The sequence below is a fragment of the Pinus tabuliformis genome, chromosome 8 (assembly GCF_031772625.1).
Source record: "Pinus tabuliformis cultivar Carrire ecotype Pingquan chromosome 8, CPIR1, whole genome shotgun sequence".
Classification (NCBI taxonomy): Eukaryota; Viridiplantae; Streptophyta; class Pinopsida; order Pinales; family Pinaceae; genus Pinus; species Pinus tabuliformis.
Window position 1 is genome coordinate 2,047,465,864 of NC_142294.1, and position 23,333 is coordinate 2,047,489,196.

The window sequence follows — 23,333 nt, forward strand, 5'->3', positions numbered from 1 at the left end:
AGTTAGGAGGTTGATAGTTCTGATAACTGTCTTTTGAAAAGTTTGTATAAATGTATCTCAAGAAGATGAAAAGGGGTTCTGAATTTTTGTAATACCTCATAGAGTACCACCTTGTACTTTGATCTTCATTTTAATGATAAAGAAAGATTTTAGTGATTCCATAAATTATTGGGTATGATTTGTTTTTCCTGTGTGATATTATGTATGTATTTCTTCATTGAAAGAATTGAAGCAGTCTGTTTTTTATTTACAGTTAATGGATATAATTATCTGTAAATTTAGAGGTTAAAAAGATCCTTAAAAATAATTCTCTTCTTTCAAAGTTTCATTTCTAATCAAACACATTTTCCTCTAAGTTTATGATAAAATATTATGCAGAGACAACCTTTTATTCTGAAGCTTTCACCAACACTTCTCACAAATTTCAATCCATTTGTATCCAACAGTTAAAGGCCATTCAAATTTGTATTTTATGTATTGAAGATTAATGGGTTTAAAACTTAATAATCTGGGGTTTGCAAAATGATGAGACAAACAAATAACAAATTTGTAAATTTTAATAAATGTCTTGGGCACTAATTTGTACTCAGCCAGGAAATGTCTCCCAAGGTACAAAAATCCCCATTACCCCTTTTAAAATTCATATCCATAGGTTTTGATCTCACTTGAGAGTGTGCCAATTGATTTACCTTCACATTACTAAATCTTTTCCTCTAACGGTCCTTGCCAAATTTTTTGAGATATCCTGGTTTTGGTCGCTTAACTCCCACCATGGACTTCGTTATATCTTTATTTGTTAGGTCCTTATAATACTAGTGGATTCCATCATTGTTATTGTCATTGTAGCCCCTTATTATTATTGTTGTTCCCATGTTGTCACCATATTTTTATTATTGTGCCCCATAGGATCCTAATATTGTTATTGTTGTGCCCTTGCATTATTATGAGTATGTCGACTCTGATTATATTGTGACCCCTTAGACTCCTATATATAGGAAGGAGGTTTCTTCATTTGTATCATAAAGAATTTTTCATCTGTGTAATGTAAAGGAGGTTTCCCCCTCGAAGAGGCTAATTTTGAAGTCATTGATCTATCTCTTCTTCTATTTTGTGAATTGGTTGCATATCATTTGGTATCAGAGCTTTGGATTCTAGGGTTTCACTGCTTCAAACATGTCATCATGGAATTTTCTCTATAACATTTTTCGATGAAGTTTCAAAAGATGAAATTAAAACCCATTTGAACTGAAATCAGGATGAGCCACTCGTCCAAATTTTAGATCCTTCCTTGCTATATTTGTAGATATATGATCCAAGGAAGTTAGGGTTTCTGTAGGCTCCCCAATTCCATCTCAAACAGGTGACCTTGGGAAAATAATCATAACTTTCTCTCTAAGAATCAGATTCAAATTTCATAAAATGTGACAGAAATAGAATGGACTGTCATTTTTTGGGTATCAGTTTCATGGCCTAAGGTTGAAATAGTAACATGTGGCTCTTCGTACAAGTTGTCTCTATTGAACCAGTCTATAATTAGGTCATCGTGGGATATTGGGAATAATTCTTTCTTGGAGAACCCAATATTAATCCAAATTGTGGGGTTGGAAATAGGTCTTAGAGGGCTACCACAATACGAAATTTTAGACCTTGGAGATATGAAATTATAGTGAAGGTAGATTCAATATCGAGCTCCTATAAAGAGAAAAACAAAAGGTGTGTACTTTTTAAAAATTTGCATAAGTTTTGTTTGAAAAAATAGTTTGAAGTGATTCAAAGGGCATATTGAAACATAATAATCATTAATTGATGCCCTGAAGAAGAAAAATGGAAACACCTAGTAAGCAACACATAATCTCTACTATCATGCATGAAGAAGAAGAAGAGATGCAACATGATATATCAAAATTACGAGACCAAGTGCAACAAAGTTTGCTCTTGCAAAGAGTAACCAAAAATGAAATGGAAGCTAAGATGGATGGTTTGAAGGAATAGCTTAAAATAAGACATGGAAGGTTTGAGGAATGGAATGAAAGCTAATAAGGATGACCTGAAAGCTAAAATGGAATATCTTAAGAATGGTTTAAAAGAAGACATGGATGGTTTCAAGGAAGGTTTTACAAGATTTCTACAAGAAGTGCTTCCTAATGGCGAAAAGGTATTATATGAAACTCATTCTGAGAACAAAAGAAATGTTAATCATTATTTCCTAGAATCTAACATTGGATCAAAAAGCCACCATATTCCAAAGATTGATATGAGAAAGTTTGATGGTAAGGATATGGTAACATGGATACTACAAATGGAGCAATATTTTCAACTTCATTATGTGCAACACACACAAAAGGTACGCATTGCAACTTTATTTAGAACCCAATTAGTTTGTATGGTATCGATGGCTTTGTTATCGTAAACCACTTGTCACTTGGTAAATTTTTAAGGAGGAAATGATAGCACATTGTGAGGATACAAAGAGCAACACCTTCTTTATCCAATTAGTAAATCTCAAACAAAAGGGTTCAATGGTGAAGCACATTGAGGACTTCCAAAAATTGAATATAAGGGTAAATGATATTCCATAGGAGCATAGGATTGATGTGTTCATAGAGACTTTAAAGGATAACATCCAACATGAGGTTTGCCTTTGGGAACCTGATTCATTGGAGAAGGCATTCGAGTTGGCAAGAAAAATTGAAAGAAAAATTATGGCAACAAGAAAACCTACCTCTCACAACTATAAAGATGGAAGTGTTGTTTCCCATAACCTTCCACAACCTATAAGGTTGACACCACCACAATTGGAATAAAAAAGAGCAAAATAACTTTGTTATAGTTGTGATAGAAAACATACTAAAGGTCATAAGTGTTATGAGAAGAAATTATTTTACATAGATTGTGAAGAGGAGGACGAAAAGAAACAAGAAACATCAAAAGAAGAGGATATACACCAGGAACCAACCCCAAAGAAAGAAGAAATGAATTCGACCATATATTGTAATGCATTGGTAGGAATTACCACTCCTCAAACTCTCAGGATAGAAGGACATATAAAAAATGAAAAGGTAATAGTGTTGATTGATTCGAGTAGTACCCATAGTTTTATTCATTGTAAGATAAACAAGGAATTGAATTTATTCCTATATCCAAAACCAGAGTGTCAAGAGATGTTTGCAACTGGAGGAACCATAAATTTCTCTGGAAAGTTCCATAATGTCAAGCTATCCATGGAAGAATATGTATTGAATAGTCCAATTCTTTCCATTCCAATGGACGGTGCAGATGTTGTAGTAGGAGTCCAATGACTACAATCTTTGGGTACAATAGCTTTTAATTTTCAAGAACTTTTCTTGAATTTTTTTTGGGAAGGAAAGGAAATTGAATTAAAGGGTATCGTAGGAAAAATTAATGGCATCAAAAGGCTTATAAAGAAAGAACAAAGGGGTGTAATTGCACAATTATGTTCACTGGAGTTTCCCACATTGAAATCATCTTTTTCTCCAGATCTCCAAAAAGTCTTGGACAATCATTCCAAGGTATTTGAGTCCTCCAAAGGCCTCCCACTTATTCGTGATCATCATCATGCTATTCACTTGATTCTAAGAAGTGTTCCTCCAAACATCAGGCCTTACAAATATCCATATGCCCAAAAGAGTGAAATTGAACGCATGGTTGCAGAAATGCTAGAGGCTAGTATAATTCAACCTAGTCAAAGTTCTTTCTCTACTCGGCTAGTATTGGTACACAAGAAGGATGGATCCTGGCACATGTGTTAGGATTATAGGGAGCTCAACAAGCTCACTATGAAAGATAAATTTCTCATTCCTGTCATTGATGAATTATTGGATGAATTACATGGAGAAATTTACTTCACCAAGTTGGATCTTTGTTCAGGATTATCATCAAATCAGAATGAAGACTAAAAACATTCCGAAAATAACATTTTGAACTCATGAGGGTCATTATGAATTTTTGTTCATGCATTTTGGCCTTACCAATGAACCTTCTACATTGCAAGGTTTGATGAATTCCATTTTCAAACCCTTCCTTAGAAAATTTGTGTTATTATCTTTTGATGATATACTAATCTATAGTATGTCTTGGAAGGATCATGTTCAACATGTTGATAGGGTGCTCAAACTATTGGAGGAGAAACAATTATATGCAAAAACTATAAATGTTTCTTTGGAGTGTAGGATGTCGAATATCTGGGTCATATTGTATCTCATGAAGGTGTTAAGGTAAACCCTACAAAAATTAAAGGCATTAAGGAATGGAAAATCCCCACATCCATAAAGAATTCTCAAGGATTTCTCGGGTTGACGGGGTATTATCTCAAGTTTGTTAAGGATTATGGGAGAATAGCAGCATCTCTAACAACATTACTGAAGAAAGATTCATTTTCTTGGATTCCAGAAGCAACGAAGGCCTTTGAACATCTTAGAGAGGAAATGTGCCAAGCACCGGTCTTAGCTATGCCAAACTTCACAAAAACTTTTATTATGGAATGTGATGTCTCAGGGAATGGAATTGGTGTTGTTTTAATGCAAGAAGGAGGACCCATTGCTTTTTAAAGTCATCTAATCAAAGGACACAAATCTATTTATGAGAAGGAAATGTTGGCAATACTAAATGCACTTAAGAAATGATGACGTTACCTAATGGGAAGACACTTCAAGGTAAAAACGGACAATGATAGTCTTAAATACTTTTTAGAACAAATATTATATTTAGAAGGGCAATCAAAATGGGTCATAAATATGTTGGCTTATGACTTTGAAATCATCTACAGAAAAGGGAAGCAAACTTTTGTTGTAGATGCACTCTCAAGAAAGGATGAGGATGTGGAAGCATTGCTTTATGCCATTCCTATTATCTAACCATACTGGATAACCAAAGGAAGGGATGAGTGGAACAATGATGAAGAAGTGTGGGCACTCATTCAAAATTTGCAATAAGATACCAGTACATCTGACACATTTAGCTCGAAAAATGATTCATTATGGTACAAAGTTTGCTTATACCTTTGTAAGAATTCCAAACTCAAACAAAAGATTCTTCTAGAATTGCACACCTCTCCTTAAGGAAGGAATTCAGGATTTTTAAAAACCTACCATAGGGTTAAGAAGGAATTTTTTTGGGATGGCCTTAAATTTGATATTCAAAAGTTTTTGGTGGAATGTTTGGTTTTCCAACAAAATAAAGATGAAACAATTAATACCTCGAGTCTATTACAACGTTTATCCATTCCAAGTCAATGTTGGGAGGAGGTTTCAATGGATTTTATCACAGGTTTACCCAAGTCCGAAGGAAAGAGTGTCATCATGGTGGTAGTTGATAGACTTACCAAGTATGCACACTTTTGTGCATTATCTAATCCATTTAAAGCCAGTACAATTGTTGTTACATTTATGGAAACAATTCAAAAATTACATGGAAACCCCAAGATGATTGTAAGTGACAGAGATCCTATTTTCCCTGGAAATTTTTGGACAAAATTATTTTCTTGTCTGGGTACTCATTTAGCTCATAGCTCATCTTATCGTCCTCAATCCGATGGACAAACTGAGATAGTCAACAAATGTTTGGAAGGATATCTTCATTGCTTTGTATCTGATACAAAGACACAATGGGTCAAGTGGATTCCTCTGGATGAATGGTGGTACAACACTTCCTTCCATACTGCAGCAAAAACGACCCCATTTATGGCACTTTATGGATGTCATCCACCATCCATCACATCATCCTTAAGAGAAATTCTAAGGTTCAAGTAGTGGAAGATCACTTCTAGCATCAATAATAAGTTCTCCAACTTTTAAAAGATAACCTCACTTTGGTGGAGAATAGAATGAAACAACAGGAAGATCAACATTGCATCAAAATAAGTTTTCATCTAAGTGACTGGGAGTTTCTATGACTACAACCATATAAACAAATGTCCCTCAATAAAGCTAAGAAGGATAATAAATTATCACCAAAGTATTATGGTCTGTACACGGTGTTTCAAAAGATTGGTATTGTGGAATACAAATTGGAGTTTTCTGCATCTTCTTGAGTGCGCCCATTTTTCCATGTTTCATGCTTAAAGAAGGTTATAGGTGACAAGATCCCAGTTGAAACGATATTGCTAGAACTTGATAAAGAAGGAAAAATCATATTGGAACCTGAAGCAGTCACTAAAAAAAGAACTCGATAGCTAGGAAATCGATTAATTTCAGAGTATCTCATCAAGTGGAAGAACTTACCCACTGAAGATTCCACATGGGAGGATGATAATTTTATACGGAAGCATTTAGAACTACTCAAGCATTAAGGAAAACACCTTTTGAAGGAGAGGGGAATGTTAGGTCCCTATAATACTAGTGGATTCCCTCATTATTATTGTCATTTTTTCCCCTTATTGTTATTGGTGTGCCCATGTTGTCCCAGTATTATTATTATTGTGCCCCATAGGAGCCCACTATTGTTATTATTGTTCCCTTACATAATTATGAATATGTCGACTCTGATTATATTGTGACCCCTTAGACTCCTATATATAGAAAGGAGGTTTTCTCATTTTTTTCATCGAATAATTGTTCATTTGTGTAATGGAAAGGAGGTTTCCCCCTCGAAGAGGCTAATTTTGAAGTCATTGATCTATATCTTCTTCTGTTTTGTGAACTATTTTCATAACTGGTTGCACTTATTGTGTGGATATTCTAGGGAAATTCATTCACCGTAGTAACTTCCTGAACAACCTTTATATGATACACTGATTTGGGATTATGTGGACAATCCCTTAATAAATGGGGTTCACCATACCCGCAACATTTCAACGTTCCCTCCTCCTTATCCCCATTACACCTTTTAACATTCAGATCCATAGGTTTTGACCTCACTTGAGAGTGTGCTGGCTGATTTACCTTCACATTACTGAATCTTTTCCTCTAATGGTCTTGCTAAAATTTTCAAGATATCCTGGTTTTGGTCACTTATTTTTCTTCATTCTATCTTTAATTTTCCAAAATTTAGAGCCTTCACCTTTATGTCTGAACTGTTGATAATACAACCTAGCCTTCTTTATTGCTTCATCCATTAACGTCCGATTGTCAAAACTCAATCGTTCTTTGTACACAGTAGGCAAACAATTCAAAAATATTTGTACATTCACTTTTTCTTCCTTAATATAAGGTAGTTATCATAAAAAATTCTTGAACTTAGTCACAAACTCATCCATCAAGAGTTGTCCTAACCTTATCTCATGGAACTCCTTAGCACAATCATCATAATAGCATTCACTCAAATATCAATCCTTGAACCGCTTCATGAACTCCTCCCAGAACACCATCTTTTCCTCAAGCCCATGCACACTCTTGGTCTCTTCCCACCAGAGGGAAGCCTTACTGTGTAGCTGGTAGATATAAATATGGCTTTTAAATTACTTTCATAATCATATAGTTGAAAATATTTCGTCATATTAAGCGACCAGGCCTCCGCATCCTCCTCCTTTTCATCGTCAAAGGTAGGGGGCTTGATTTTTCGGAAATCCCCTTGTAACTTAGTTTGTTTCTTCAAGGAAATGTTCTGTGTGACTCTTCTCCACTTTGAAAATTTTCTGATTCCATACTTTTCTTCCCTTCCTTTTCACCAGCAGGTTCCACCATTTTCTGACTAGATTTTTTTGTTAATTCTCTAATCATTTTCTCCTGTTCCTCACTGGCCTTTAACAATCGTTCGTTGTTGGTCCTAAGGTAACCCAATTCTTGTTGTAGACCCCTAATAATTTCCAACAATTGGGCGTTTGGTGGTTCCTGTTGATTTCTTAACTCAACATACAAGCTCCCCCCTGTCGTTATAGCTAGAGGAGGATCCTCTACCATTTTTTGTTGCTTGCTTTTGCTTGTTACCTATACAAATACAAGTTAGATCAACCAACTAGTATTCATTCCACATAGCATCACCACTTTTATTCTAATTATCAATGCACTAGTCCCAATAAGCCTAGTTTTTGAACTTGTGACTCTAATACCAATTTTTCACACATGCAATTTTATTTCTTTTGTCCTTAATGTTGCATCTATTACAATCAACTCAATAAAATAAATGTACACTCTTCTATGTTAATTATAAGATTTAGTTCCCACACTACATGATATAGATAATCCCACTGCCATTCCATTTATAGTGATACATGTACCTGAATATTTTCTTATGTTATTGGTTTGCGAAGTAGCTTCGTATATGTATTTATTCAATAACCAAGGGTTAGCGTATAGGGTGCTTATCATCTTAGTTCGCACCCTTTTGGTATAATACCCCTAGCACATCAAAAAGAATATGTAATATGATTTTGATAGGTATGGTGGATTAATATTAAAGTTTCAACCCTCCTGTCACTGTAACTCAACCTTATGTTAGCTACCCTCATTCCATGGTTGATATAGACCAGGAGCCCCCGTGTGCAGAATGGATTCTCTCCCTCCAACTCAGCAATGCCATGTGATTTCACATGATGGCTCTAATCCCGAGGTACTGCATGGTGGTAATTCTACCTTATTATTCCGATGGTGGAAACTCGCCCCTCTAAAGCCTAATTGCAGTTTCACCGTCATGTTCTCAGCATTTGGCATTTGTCATCTCGCTCTAGCCTACACCCTGCTATGTCCAAGGGTTTTCTTTTACTGACTGAATGGTGCTTCCTCCTTTCCTTACACCTACTAATCCCATTATCTTCATGGAATAGTGTCACTACATGCTTTTTTGCATTGTTTTAAGACCGTGAAGGTAGAAGCGCAGTAAAGCTTATTACGGTGGCTGACCCAGATTCTTCTCTAACCAGGTAATACTTACACACAAGTGCAAATTAGCACAATTTCTTCTTTTTTTTCCTAATTTCTCTTAGTCCATCATATTAAAAGCTTTTGTTTCCTAGTGCAGGTGTTTATGTTAGTTTCGACAAGCTTACTAGGATTACATCTCGACACATGAATTGGGTACTGGGTCTTCCCTGAAATGTGAGGCTATTCACTATAACCCCCAGGTAATCGACCTTCATTTACTTCTTCCAAAAGAGATGCAGTGTTTTCAAGGAGAAGTATAGGACCGTTTCATTCTTTTACTTGGTTTTGTTATGGTTGCACAAGTGTAGAAGATGTACACCAATGATTTTCCTTGAGAGGGCTTAGATGGACAACATTTTGTTGGATCTATTGCAAAGGCATAATGCTGCCCCTTACTCCAGGTAACCCAACACCCATTTAACTCTAATTCCTAAACCTCTTGTTGTGATGGTTATCTATGTGTCCTATTTACACTAATCTTTTGTGCTATCACAACGACGAGTATGGAGCTCGATACTCAGTTACAATACAACATGTTTTCACAAAACTTGCAATAGAAGACCAAACAGAGTAATGTGATGATAATCACAATTGCACACACACTACAGTCATTGGCCATGGTCGAGTTGGTTCTCTTGTAGAATCTATTTGAAGCCTTTGGTCTTAGAGATCCGGTCGTTTGATTTCCTATGGACATAACCCTTCTTAACCTTTTAGCTTTAGTATGATTATTCATGTCTTAAGGATTGATGGTTTTCTGTTTTGAATCCATGGGAGAAGTCGAATCAGAGGCTAAAGTCAAGAACTAGTTTGGCTACACATGAAATCTCAAAGGGCTATTAGGTGTACTCAAAGAAAGCCCCAATATTGGAGTTCTTCTACTGAGCTTAGAGATGTCTCTCTGCTTTGTAAATTCTTCAATGCCTCCTCTATTCTCTCTATTTTTATGGTTTCTAGGGTTTCTAAATAACATTATGAAGTATGAAAGCCTAGTTAAAATAAACTTCTTCATACACATCACATCACCCACGACCATGGGAAAGGCCATGCCCACTACTGCAAATAGCTGACCTTCTCACCCACATAGCAATTAAACCCAAAAAATTGACAGGCATGATATCGAGAAAGAGATACAATGACATGACTAGGATATGCCTCCAATCATCAGACCTAAAAATAGAAGTATTCCTAGACCTCTTGTGGATATCATTCCCTTCATCATTTCTTGTCAATTCTCCATCCTTCTCGACATTATTCTTTTCTAGAGGTCCCAGGCCTGAAGCCCCATTTTTGTTCCCAAATTCCTCTCTAGCTCTCATCACAATGGGAATCCATTTGTTATTTAAATACATGAATATAAGTTGGTGGGATCCATAGCAGGTGATGTGGCAACACTTGGTCTCGTCATGTGGCATTGAAATAGTGGATAAGTGGCAGGTTCAGGACTTAACACTTGACAGTCAAAGGTTATGTAACATCTAGTCAACAAATGAGGTGGTAGATGATGGGCCAGTAGAAGGTTTCCATGATACCCAAAAAGAGGGTGCCACATGGCACCACCAACCAACCCAAGTAGTTTCGAAAATCATGCCAAACCTCCTGGAATTTATTAGCGTGCGGCTGTATATGGGTTTTGGATTTTTTTAAATATATAGTTGTAACAAACTATATATTATATTTATAAACACATGAAAATCACATGTTTAGGGAAGTCAACAACTTGAATGTGAGACCTCCTTAACCAACAAATGACTTAATATAAGTTTCCCAACAAACATGTCAATAGAGGGCTTTGTGAAATCCACCCATTACATGTCAGAAGAGTGCTTTGTGAAATCAACCCATTATAAGTGTATTTAAATATGCTCTATTGTAAATCCACCCATTATAAGTGTATTTAAAGATGCTTTATTGGAATGACAAGAGGAGGCGAGGAACCACAAAAAGATGGAACCATGCACGTGAGTGGAACCAGACCTGTAGAACCCCACCCAAGCATAGTTCTTGAGGTGGAATATTCCATAGAGTATATCACAAAATATTCTTTTTTAGATGCTACGTGGAATCTTGAAGATTCTCTAAGGGGTCTAGAGATGACAGTGGCAGAATATAACCAAGTTTACATTGATTTTACCTAGAATTTTGCGATGATTTCAATGTTGTGGTTAGATTTTGGATATGAGTAGCAGATTTCAGGGGTCACAGAATAAATTTTTCTTCTTGATTAATTGGTGGGCACAAAGTTCAAAATAGTAATGCACCTTTTAGAAGTAGGTCATGCTTACAGTCAAAAGTATGAAGAGGATAAGATGGACCTTTTTGTGTTGTGATTGTTGTGTTTTGAGTAGTTGAGTTTCTTGTCACTCCGAGTATTGAAAGTATACTGATGTATTTTTCCATGTGCTCATTTTCATTTTTGTTGATATGAATGAAGCAACCTCCCCACTATTGAAGTAGGGCCCAAGGACATAGTCTATTCTAGATGAACTCCATTATCAAACTTTTGTGTGCATTTTCTTTATGGTCTCCTTTACACTTGTTCTTTTTAAAGTATTTTCACATATAGTTTTTCCATGCTCTTTCATATAATTCTGCTAACATCAACCAATTTTTTTTTATAGATAATGTTGGTATCAAAGGATTAAAAGATTAGATGTATACATAAGTGGTTGAGGGGTTATAGATGAAAGTGAAATGACTATAGAAGAGCTTGATCCTTGAATATTTGCAGAGGTAATGCCTTTTTGTTTGGGAACTTTGGGAACATCTACAACCTAATCTTCTAGAAATGACATATTTTCCCTTCTGATCATCTAATATTCCAGTTTTTGGTTCAAAGGATGAGTTAAGATAAGAGTGTTACATTGGGATTCTTGGCAAAATGGCTGGAACATTGTGTTGGTATATTAGAAAGATCCATCATTAAGGGAATTTTGAGGTCTAAAATGGACCTCCTAAGGAAATTATAAAATAATAGCTAAACCAATAAAATAATATTTATGAATTTGCAATTCACTTTTTGCACCACAATCCATTATCCATAGTTAAATTCAATTGAGTTGTACCAAAATAAAATTAATAAAAAAATTGTATTGGTGTCACTATAAATAAGAATGAAATTTTCAAGAAAAAGTCATTATCATTGAACAACTAATGCACTTGTCCTTTTTACTTAAATAAATTCAAATATATTATAATATAAATTCATAAATTCTTAATTGTATAATATACTATTAATTAAAATTTATATTATTTAAATTATACAATTAAATTATATAATAACATGTAATTAATATAAATCGGTAATTCCCGGATGCGGGTGAAAGGACGAGTGGCAGTGAGGAGCCACATGCTAGCCATGTGCTGCCTCAAGCTTAAGGCTGGCATTCAATTCGATTTACGCCGCCGAGGAATAAGTGTACAGGTGAACATCAACTGTTATTCAATGCAGTGTCCGGTTAATTGGTGCGACTGCAAAACGCAGTTATGGCGAACAGGTCTCGAGGGAATGATGCAGAGTTTAAAAAAGGTGGTGGAATGGAGCTGGTTCACGCTCAGTATTTGGGTTATGAAGTTCAGGCTCCTGCATGTGTTATTGTTCTCCAGGCTACAGCTCTTGCTGTTAAAGCCATCTTCCAATGTGCTGAGGGCCGTCTCAAGCCCGGAAAGTCTGTTGGGTGCTGTCTCTGGTCTGTTGGGTGCCGTCTCAAGTCTGTTGGGCGCCGACTCAATTCTGCTGGGTGCCGTTTCAAGTCTGGAAGGTCTTCTTACCCAGCTTTGCTCCACTCCCCCGGTGCTCTTGCAAAGATGGTCAGACCCCGACAGAGATTGCTCAGCCGTCGAGGTTCTGCCCGGGGAGGGTCTTCTCGTCCTCCAGTCACAGAGCCCCAACTCCACTGTTGCCGCTGTCATTGCCATAGAATTGCTGAGGCCAATCCCCTCCAGACAAGCCAATTCATGGACTCCAGTAGCCCAAACTCTGATCCGGAACCTTTGCCTGCCTTCGGTTCTGCCATCTTCACCTTCTGCAGCTCTATGGACAAACCCCGCATCAATGCACACGTTTCGGTTCTATTCCTTGAGGAATCTCAGGACGGTGACGGAGGTCCGCGCAGCAAGGGGAAGCACCCAGGTGGAAGCTCAGAGGACGTCAAGGAGAGGCCAGCGGTGGCTCCCGAGCAAGCTCCTAACCGCCCTCAGGCTCAGGAGGCGTCGACTTCCAAGGAGGTCAATGTCGAAGAATGGGACTCCTTTCCCACTGCAGAAGAAAGAGAGAAGTATGGATGGTGCAGGGTGGTCGAGGAGGAGCCGGACGAATAGCCATCCATTGGTTCAGATTCTCTTCCTCCATAGCTGCTCAGGTCCTGTTTTGGTTTTATGTCTATGTCTTTTTGGTTTAAAGTCTGCTCTTGCTATGTCTGTATGGCCCGAAAGGGAATTCGCTGAAGGTCTTTTGATGCCCCTGCGAGGGATGAACACTTTTGGTCCAGTGCCCCTGCGCGGGATGTCTATGTTTGGTTTGGATGCACTGTCGTGGTATGATGCCCCTGCGTGGGTAGTTTTGCTTAGACGTGGTGCCCCTGCGAGGGCTGTTTTTTGAGAAATCCTGGTCCAAAGAGCCACAGTTGGCCTTGGGTAAACTGACTCTGTGAATGTAATGTTTTCCTTGTTCCTGTAAATAATAGAATAGAATAGTTTTATCGAGAAAAAAAAAATATAAATCGGTAATTAACATGTAATTAATTAATATAGTATATAAAAGTCAAATAATATAATAGAATAAATGTAATATATTATTTTATGTATTAATTTATAAATCAGTTACAATTGTCATAAAATTGTGTAAGGGTTTATCAAATCATATATAAAAATTAAAGTCTTAATTTATCTTTAAGATATAATAACTTGAAATTAAGTAGAATTTGTAAGATCAATTTATTAAAAAAAACCATAAATCATATAAAACTAGTATACATTCTTTCTTTAATTTAATATGCCTCTATTGTTATTAATATTATAATAATATTATTTGATTTATCCTAAAATCACAAATTCACATTTTTATTTATTTTGATTTCATATGCATAATGTATAAGTATAGATATTAACTTATAATTAATTTGTAATTGTAATATTAAATAAATGACATGAGTATATAATCTAAAAATAAATATATGAAAATATACCAATATAATATATACAAATATAATATTTATTGAAAAGAGTATAAAGACATGAAAATTGTATAAAGATGTGGATTGTTTATTTTAAAAAATATGAAATGATAATAATAATATTTTATTCAAAGTGTGAAATGATTTTTATTTTGAGTACTTTATTTTATGACTTTAAAAGTACTTAGAGCACTACATGGTTAACCATGAGTTTTTATCTATTATTAACAATGTGACAAATAAGTACCTTTAATTCAAGCAATGTCACCTCAACCATTGGGATGATGGCATCCCCTAAAATGTGGTTAGTTCTCATAAAGTGAATTTTGATTCTACATTTTTCTTAGGAGACCCGTTTTAAACCTCAAAATTTCCATAATGAGATCTGAATAGCAATATTTGTTCTTCGGCCTTTAATATCAAAAAATAATTTTCCTATAATAGAATCTAAATAGCAATATTTGTCCTTCAACCTCTCAGGTCAAAAAAATAGTTTTAATTTGAAATTTTAGAATATCATCCCATTAGTCATAAAAAACAATTTTGGTAAAATTATACATTCCGATTGTACAGTGATGTGTGGTTTAACGGTAAGACACATGGGCGAAGCCCGGGAGGTCTGAAGTTCAAATCTCATTGAGTACAGTGACCTGCTGTGGTGGCGGGACCCCCCTACCGTGGGTGTGCTCTTCCTAAAACCATAGGATCTTAGTATACCCGACTTGCAGGTGGTTGGTTATGCTCTTGGTGTTATAGTGGCAGCAATGAGGTTTGATCCTGGGTCTCCCGTGGATTAAACTTGATAGTTACCGATTCACCATGTGGTTAAAAAAAAAAAAAAAAAAAAATTATACATTCCGATTATATAAAATTCACAATTACGCTAAAAATTCCAATACCATTTCATACAACTTGTGTTATGAAGTAAATAGGTTATCACATTTTATACTTAAAATAAGAAAATCTCCCTTCATATGTCCATTAATAGCTTTTAATTTATATATTATAAATATTACAAGAAAAATTATTATAAAAAAACATCCCCAACTTATAATAGTTGGACACATGCGAGTAATATGTCCATTAATAACTTTTAATTTATATATTATAAATATTACAAGAAAAATTATTATAAAAAAACATCCACAACTTATAATAGTTGGACACATGCGACTAATAATAATGAAAAACATTTAAATATTACATTGAAAATAAAAGTTGGCAACCCAATAAATACAATCATTGTATTTAGTTGGACACATACCAGAAATAATAATGAAAAAACATTTAAATATTACATTGAAAATAAAAGTTGGCAAACCCAATAAATACAATCATTGTATTTAGTTGGACACATACCAGAAATAATAATGAAAAAACATTTAAATATTACATTGAAAATAAAAGTTGGCAAACCCAATAAATACAATCATTGTATTTACGTGCCCTACCCTCCAAACCAAAAAAACGTTGCCTTATTATTCCTTGCTGTAGTAGGGTAATAACGCATTCAAAATGCGTTTGACTATGAAATTAATTCTAAATGCATTAAAAATTAAAAAGGTTTTCCAATGTAAACATTTGGAAAAAAAAAAATTATTTTTTTGAAATTTTGATTTTTTTGGTAGATTTTTATTGGTTGATTTTGGTGAGCTCTTATTCAAGAATGATGCTAGATGTACTGTGCACTGCTGTAAAACGGTGGTACGAAGATCTTGAGAAGATCCGTGCACTGTGCAATATTGTAAAACAGTTGTACTAAGATCCGTCAGAAGCCTTCCCGCTCGCCAAGATTGAAGCGCTGGCACGCTGACACACAATACAGACACTGGTCATTAATGGTTGGGCATTCATTCTCATACCAAAGCCTAAATGAAGTCTGGTAAGGGATTGTGACAGGAAATAAATGTTTGGAATTGCACATTGGTTTACAATGAATTGATATTCGGGAACGCTAGCTATACTCGACAACCACGTGGGCATAGATGTCAATAACCTCACTTCACTCGAAGCCGAGGCCACAGACTATTGGAATGGAGAGGGCTTCCATGAATTGAGACTCAAGAGTGGACGAAACATACAGGCCTGGATTGACTAAGATCATCTTCAAAGCCGCCTCAATGTTACCGTCACACTAGCCGGCTTGCCCAGACCGCAGAGGCCGCTCATTTCTCTCAAAATCGATATGAGCAACGTTCTGCAAGAGAAGATGTTTGTTGGATTTGCATTGGCTACAAGGCTCTTCGCGGAAGACCATTACGTCCTGGCGTGGAGCTTTACCACCCAAGGCACGGCTCCGTCCCTCGATGTGCCGGGTCTACCTTCATTTGCTAACTTGTATTCCAAACATCTGCGCCAGAGATTCATAGCAGGCATCAGCGTGGGCTCTTTGGTTTTCTTCTCGCTGGCGATTATTGTCGTGTTTTTCTTAATAGCGTATTGCAAGGAAAAGATCGAAGAATGGGAACAGGAGTACTGGCCCCATAGATTCACTTACAAGGAACTCAGCGTTGCCACTGGCAGATTTCGGGACGAAAACGTTTTGGGGCAAGGCGGTTTCTGTAAGGTTTACAAGGGCGTTCTCTCCAGCAGCGGCGAGGAAATCGCAGTGAAATGTCTAACAAAGGAGTTCACAGACGGAATGAAAGGCTCCGTGGTAAGAGATCCTCTTCACTGCACTTGTATTTTATTAAGATTCTCTGATACAGTGCATTTAGGTTTTTGACATTCGGCAATCTAAGTGCGGTCTGGGCATTTGTCTCAAAGTTGCTGCTGCAGCAAGCGTGGAGTCCTCTAGAATAAACATACGTTCAATTTGCTATTTTTCCACCTGGAAAATATATTGCAATGCATGTTCTACAACGAAATTTCTGTATGTGGTTGGGTTAAAGAACTCCCCATCAAAGTTTGACCGTTTAAAACAAAAACAACTTTCTAAATGCTGAATTTATTAGGGTGAAAAGAGCGTCAGTTTATTTTGGAAATGTAGTTCAAGTATATTTCTTTGCCCTGTTTTTAATTCAACTATATTTCTTTGCCCATTCTATGTTTTTAATTTTTATCTGTTCTGCGGAATACTGTCTTGTAGCCTACGCATTGTGTTTCTTACTGAGTTTTATCCTCTGCCTTTTACCTTCAATAAACACTAGGTATCCTGAGGTTCATTCGCATAAAAATGTCTGGTAATGGATTGGGTTTAGTTGGGTGAGGAATTCCTCGAGAGTCCATGGTCAAGGCCCGCTCCCAACCCGGCAATAACTTCATTGAAAACGTTGGCGTGATTACTAATTCCTGGTGAATGAATGACCAATGGAAGTCAATTTGTAGACAAGGATCCATTTTCTATGACAAGTTGGCATTAGAAATGATTTCAGTATTTGAATTTTTAAAGTAGCATTACGAATCAACAATGATCCCAACCTGGTTTAAAATTTTTATATAAATATTTGAAGTGACATTATGGACCACTTGGAGTTGGGTATGGTTTCAACTTCACCATATCCCATTCTAGAGTTTTTTCATTTACATTTAATCATATAAATATCCGAATTAAATAGTAATATAATTCAATTTGAGCAAGGCCATAACATTCATATTATATATAAAATACATGTTTTTAAACATCAAATTTTGATCAGAAAGCATGGGCAAAATGCTGAAAAGATGAACATTCTATTTATAAATATAGTAGGTAATATTTTGAGAAGTTCTCGTTTTCTATTTCTATTAATGGTAATGTCGGTGATTATGAAATCAAGAATATCATGAAGACTCTCAGTACGAGTGGAAAGTTTTGTTTCTAGAATTTAATCTTATTGTTTTCTGCCATTACTCAGTCTGTGATGCAATCGAGGCTTTCTGGTTGTCTTGGGTTAATTCCATAGAGAACAGATACCATGGAAGTTTACTTATATTGTTTGGACAATTTGTTCTTGTATTTTGTAGCGCAAAATAAAATTTCATGGAGATCTAAAGAAATGTATTGCTCTTTCAATTTTTTAGAATTGAAATTTTTTACTGTTTTAGCAAAATCTCTAATTTTTTCTTCCAAACATTATTTAATCTCTGTCTTTCTTGGATTCCACTTCATATGTTTTACATGTTAAGGTTTTCAGTCAACCAACCAATTGTTGGCTATACTTTTAGACATGGGTTTGATACAATGCCAATAATAGTTGGCCTAGATTTTAGCCTAGATAATAGTTATCCAATAATAGTTAGCCTAAATAAGTTATCTCATTGCTAAGCATGAATGTTGAATTTGTTGGTACGATTTGCACGTGGCCCATGTTCCTCTATTATCTAGAATTGTTGAATTTGTTGATAGAATTTGCATACAACCTAGGTTTTTTGTTTAATCAAATATCTCAATGTACTCCATGCATGTGTTTATTTTTCTTGCTTTATCAGATAAATGAAATTTAATTTCTCTGCAATCTGCCTGATTATTTGCTTTTTTATTAAATAAATATCACAAAATATAATAACTTGTGTAATTGAAACATTATCAATAAACTAGAATTAAAATAAATGATATTAATTAAAAAATTAATATAAATTAACAATACATCGTTTAACTAACAAAAGAATTATGTTTAACTAAAAAAATAGGTTTATATTTTACTTTTATCTCGTTCAATAAAAATAGGTATTTTGCATTTTGTTTTTAAATAAGAAAATCTATATATTTTTAATTTCTATAAGTGTTTAAGAAATATGAAATTATAATGGATTTAAGTTTCCTATAAATAATAGTATTTCAATTTTTATAATTTCATTTTCCATGTTTTTATAATTTTACATAAAATATTAGATTAAAAATCAACATTAATATTGGAGTGAAACGTTATTTTTCATTTTCATATTCATATATATCTATATCTATATCTATATATATATATATATATATATATATATAGATAACAACAATTTTAAGTTTATTAACAAGGTTTTCGGCGATAATCACATCAAAATCCAAAAGTGTGATTCATCGTCATGACTAGTTGAATAGCAACAAGTTAAATAGAGAGACCGATCATTCAACTGCTATAGAAAAGAAGCTATTTTTGACCAAGGAAATGGCTACAAAAGACTGGGCAACAACTATATTTGACTGGACCAAGAGACACTGAACAAAATATTAATTAGTTAATTAATTAATTAAATAGTTAGTTTGTTAAATCAATTCATTATTATTTTTATTTGTAACAAATAAATCTATTTATATTTAACTAAATTGTTTTAATGAACTTAAACTCATATCCTAAAACCTAAATAAATTAATATCTTCTTTATTATTTTAAAACTAAATAAACTACCCAAAAATTTGTATTATTATAGGACTATTATAAAACTAATAACTAGTTAGTTAATTGGTTAACATGATTACTAAGTTTATTTATTTATTTATTTTCACTATATATGTGTAACTACATAAGTAATAAAATAATTGTTAATTCTATGAAGAATTATGGGATAAATTGTTTATAATTAATTATTTAATTTAAATATTAAATTTATTTATTTTCATTAACTAAAGGTATCATGAGATAAATAGGAATTAATATTAAATTCTTATTATTAATTAACCAACTAATTAGTTAATATGTTTTAGATTTAAATTTTTATATATATCACCAATAATAAAAACTAGGTAAAGTGTAAAACTATTTTAGAACTAAAACTAAGAAATTTAACCTAATAAAATGAAAAGAGGGAAGCTTTATTAACTTCTTATTTTCAATTTGAAAATAGAATCTAAGCGAACTAATAAGAATAAAATATTAATAATGTTAATTAAATAAAAAGATAATGAGAATCAAAGGAAAAACAAATCAATAGCAAAGCGAAGAAAGGAGAAATTAAACAATCTCAAAGAGGAGGGAGTAATTGGTAGAAACCTTTTTTTGTTTGGAAGTATGGTTCTAGAATTTTGGTTTCAACCTTAACTACTAAGTCCCAAGTCATTAGCAATATTTTATAACTTTATTCATTCATTTATATATGTCTTATTTGTTTCTTACTCTAATTTAAAGATACCTAAAATATGCAAGAATATCTACAAAGTAGCCCTTATTCAAATACAATAATTATTTCATACATTTCAAAATTTAATAATTAAACTAATCCGCGGGGAAAAACTAACTATGTGGACTTGTTAATTTTAAGCAAAGACATATATATGATACAGCCATGAATATAAATACAATGGGTGAGTTATGATTGCCTCGATATTCTCGTCAGTATATTCCTACTCCACGGATGAAACACCCTAATACAATTATCCTTGCGAATTAATACCATCATACAAGTACAACTAGCTTATAAATTATGCTTCCCCTACCTTCTGAAGTAATAAATAAACAATTAACTTGCATTCATCATGGAACAATTTGCGGCCTCGCCAACCAACCACCATTACACAACTAATATTATGAAATAAAACCATCACACAGTTATGCTCATGAATTATGCTTACTTAACAGCAATGTATTCACATTGAACTCACTGTACTCAGTGATCAGAGCCACGCTGTGGATGACTCTACAACTACACATCTGTGCTGCCAACGTAGATTTATCTACAGTGCCTACACAAATTGGGTGCCTTCTGCAAATCTCAAAATCCACCGTTTCTTTCTGGATGCCTTATCTGAATATTAAACACCGTCGCATCCCGTAACTAACCTTATGAATTATGCTTCCTCTGCAAAAATCTATCCATGATCACCTTCATCTTGTACTCATTGGATTGAAGATCCACCGTTCTGCAGTTATTATTCTTCTTCATCTCTCTCATCCTTTGTTCTAACAACAATGGGAAGAGATACCACCAGGCAGATGCTAAGACGATTGCACAAAACGGGCCGTAGAAGACCAAACAGAGCAGCGTGATGATAATCAAAGTTGCACCAAAACAACAGTCATTAGCCATGGCCGGGCTGGTCCTCCTGCAGAAGCTGTCTGAACCCTGTGGTCTTGGAGATCTGGTGGGCTGATTTCCCATGGACACAACCCTTCTGAACTTTTGAGATTTAGACGGATGATTCGTGTCCTGACGATCGATTTTTTTTCTGTTTTGTGGTCCTGGGAGAAGCCGAAGACGAGAACTGGATTGGCTGCACATGAGCTCTCAAAGGGCTGTTGGGTGTACTCACAGGAAGGCCCAATACTGCAGTTCTTCTGCTGAGCTTAGACACGTCTCTCAGCTCCGCAATTTCTTCAACGCCTCCTTCAATCTGACTAGTTTTAGGGTTTCTAAATAGCGTTGTGAAATATGAAACCCTAGTTAAAATATACTTCTTAATACACATCACACTGCTCACAGGCATGAGAACGGCTATCGCCGCTGCCGCAGAATTAGCTGCTCTTCTCATCCAGATCGCATTCAAACCCAAAACCCCAACGGTCGTGATCTCGAGAAAGCGAGACGACGACATGACTAGGCTATGGCTCCTCTCATCAAACCTAGAAATAGAAATATTTTTAGATCGCCCATGGATACCATTCCATTCATAATTTCTCCTCAATTCCCCGTCCTTCTCCTCATTATTCTTCTCTGGATGTCCCAGGCCCGAAGCCCCAGCAACATCTAAGCCACCGTTTTTGTTCCCAACCGCCTCTCGGGGTCTCACCACAATGGGAATCCATTCGTTATTCGAATAAGCGAACCTCACCAGGGCCTCTGGCCCACCAGTCTTCTTCGCAATATATTCTCTTTTCGTGGAGAGTTCGGCAAAAACGCTTTCAAACCTGTCACGTCCTACGGTCGAATAAGGATTGGGCCTCTTTCCATGTTTCTGCCCGGATCTAGGCCTCGGCGAGACAGAGTTTTCTTCTGCTTCGCCTTTCACTAATATCCTTCCGCATCGCATTAGGTTCATCCCTGGGATACACAACTAGATATCCCACAACGAAAACACAAAAACCCCACTCAAAAATCTCCTTAACTCAACTGCTCCCCCTCTGAAAGCTTCCGCCGTCTGTCATACTGTTGTCTCATGCCGACTTCACTTCCTTGGAATGGGTTGGCTTAGGAAACCAGTTTTATAAGTTATCTGACAAATCTGTCACCAATAGTGATTGTGGATAAGAATCAAAGATGGTACTTTGAGAGGAATTCCATGATTTATATAACATAATAGTGATTGTGGATAAGAATCAAAGATGGTACTTTGAGAGGAATTCCATGATTTATATAACATAATTTGGGATCAGCTAATTATTGAAGAATGTAAACTGTAGAGAAGAAGCTTCTACTACTGGACAATCCGATATAGTGACTTCTAGGCCTAGTCAGTTGGATGCATCCAGTCTTATATTGACTTGGTTGCCTCTGCGAATTTGTTGATCCACCACCTACCCCGAAGCGACAAGTCCTCAACGCGCCACTGTAATTATCGGGATCCGAAAGCAGTACCTCCTCATGGTTATCCTTTGCTGCAGATTCTTATCCGTGCCGTCATTTTGAAAAAAAAAAGTACGTCTCCGAAATTGAAGGTTGTACGTCATTCGATTCAATGTAAGCATTTACAATCACAATTTTGTCTCTGAAGCAAGTTGTTAGAATCTTTGACTTTTGAACATTTGCTTAAAGGATTTGGGCCACTAAGAACAGGCTGACTTTTATTGGAAATCTTGACGCGACATCGAAAATGGTAACATGCATATAAAATATAATTTCTTTTCACCCTTCATTAATTGGGAACTGAAATTAAGTTAAATTGGTTTATATCAATATCTGGATGGGGTGGAGGATACATGGATGGACCTAGTATGAATGGACGTAGTATGGGGCGAAAGCCAGCGCACAGATTTCCAAGACCATTAAGAAGGGGATGGTATGGTCTGCTTCATGCATTATAAGTGTGGCATCTGTTATAATGGGGGCATCACATATTTGTATATCTTCTCTCAATTTTTTTCTTCTTTAGCATTTGATTCTTAAATGACAATGTATTTTGATCTATTTATGCTTCTCTTACATTGAATATCTTAGGTTGAGAACGGTGCAATCATTTTATATCATTTAAAAGTTTTGATATATGGTTAACAAATTTAGTTAGTATAAGATTAATATAATTTTGTAAAAATTGATATCAATATTGTAATTTATTTTTGTAAAAAAAAAAAAAAAAAACTTTTAATTAAAAAAAATTGCATTATATTAAATTATATATTGTAATAATATTTTTCCAATGACAAACCATAAATATTTGCTTTCACTTTATTTTTTAAATATAATTACCTAATTTAAATATAATTATCTAATAAATAAATTATGGAATTTCATTTTACTATTCTTAATTCTAATAAATATATTTAAAAAAAAAATAAAAGGCATT

General features: G+C 35.0%; 1 pseudogene; it reads right to left on the bottom strand.

The window, feature by feature from the left end:
• Positions 1 to 20,270: 20,270 nt before the first annotated feature.
• Positions 20,271 to 22,074, bottom strand: LOC149244680 (uncharacterized; annotated as a pseudogene).
• Positions 22,075 to 23,333: the final 1,259 nt, after the last annotated feature.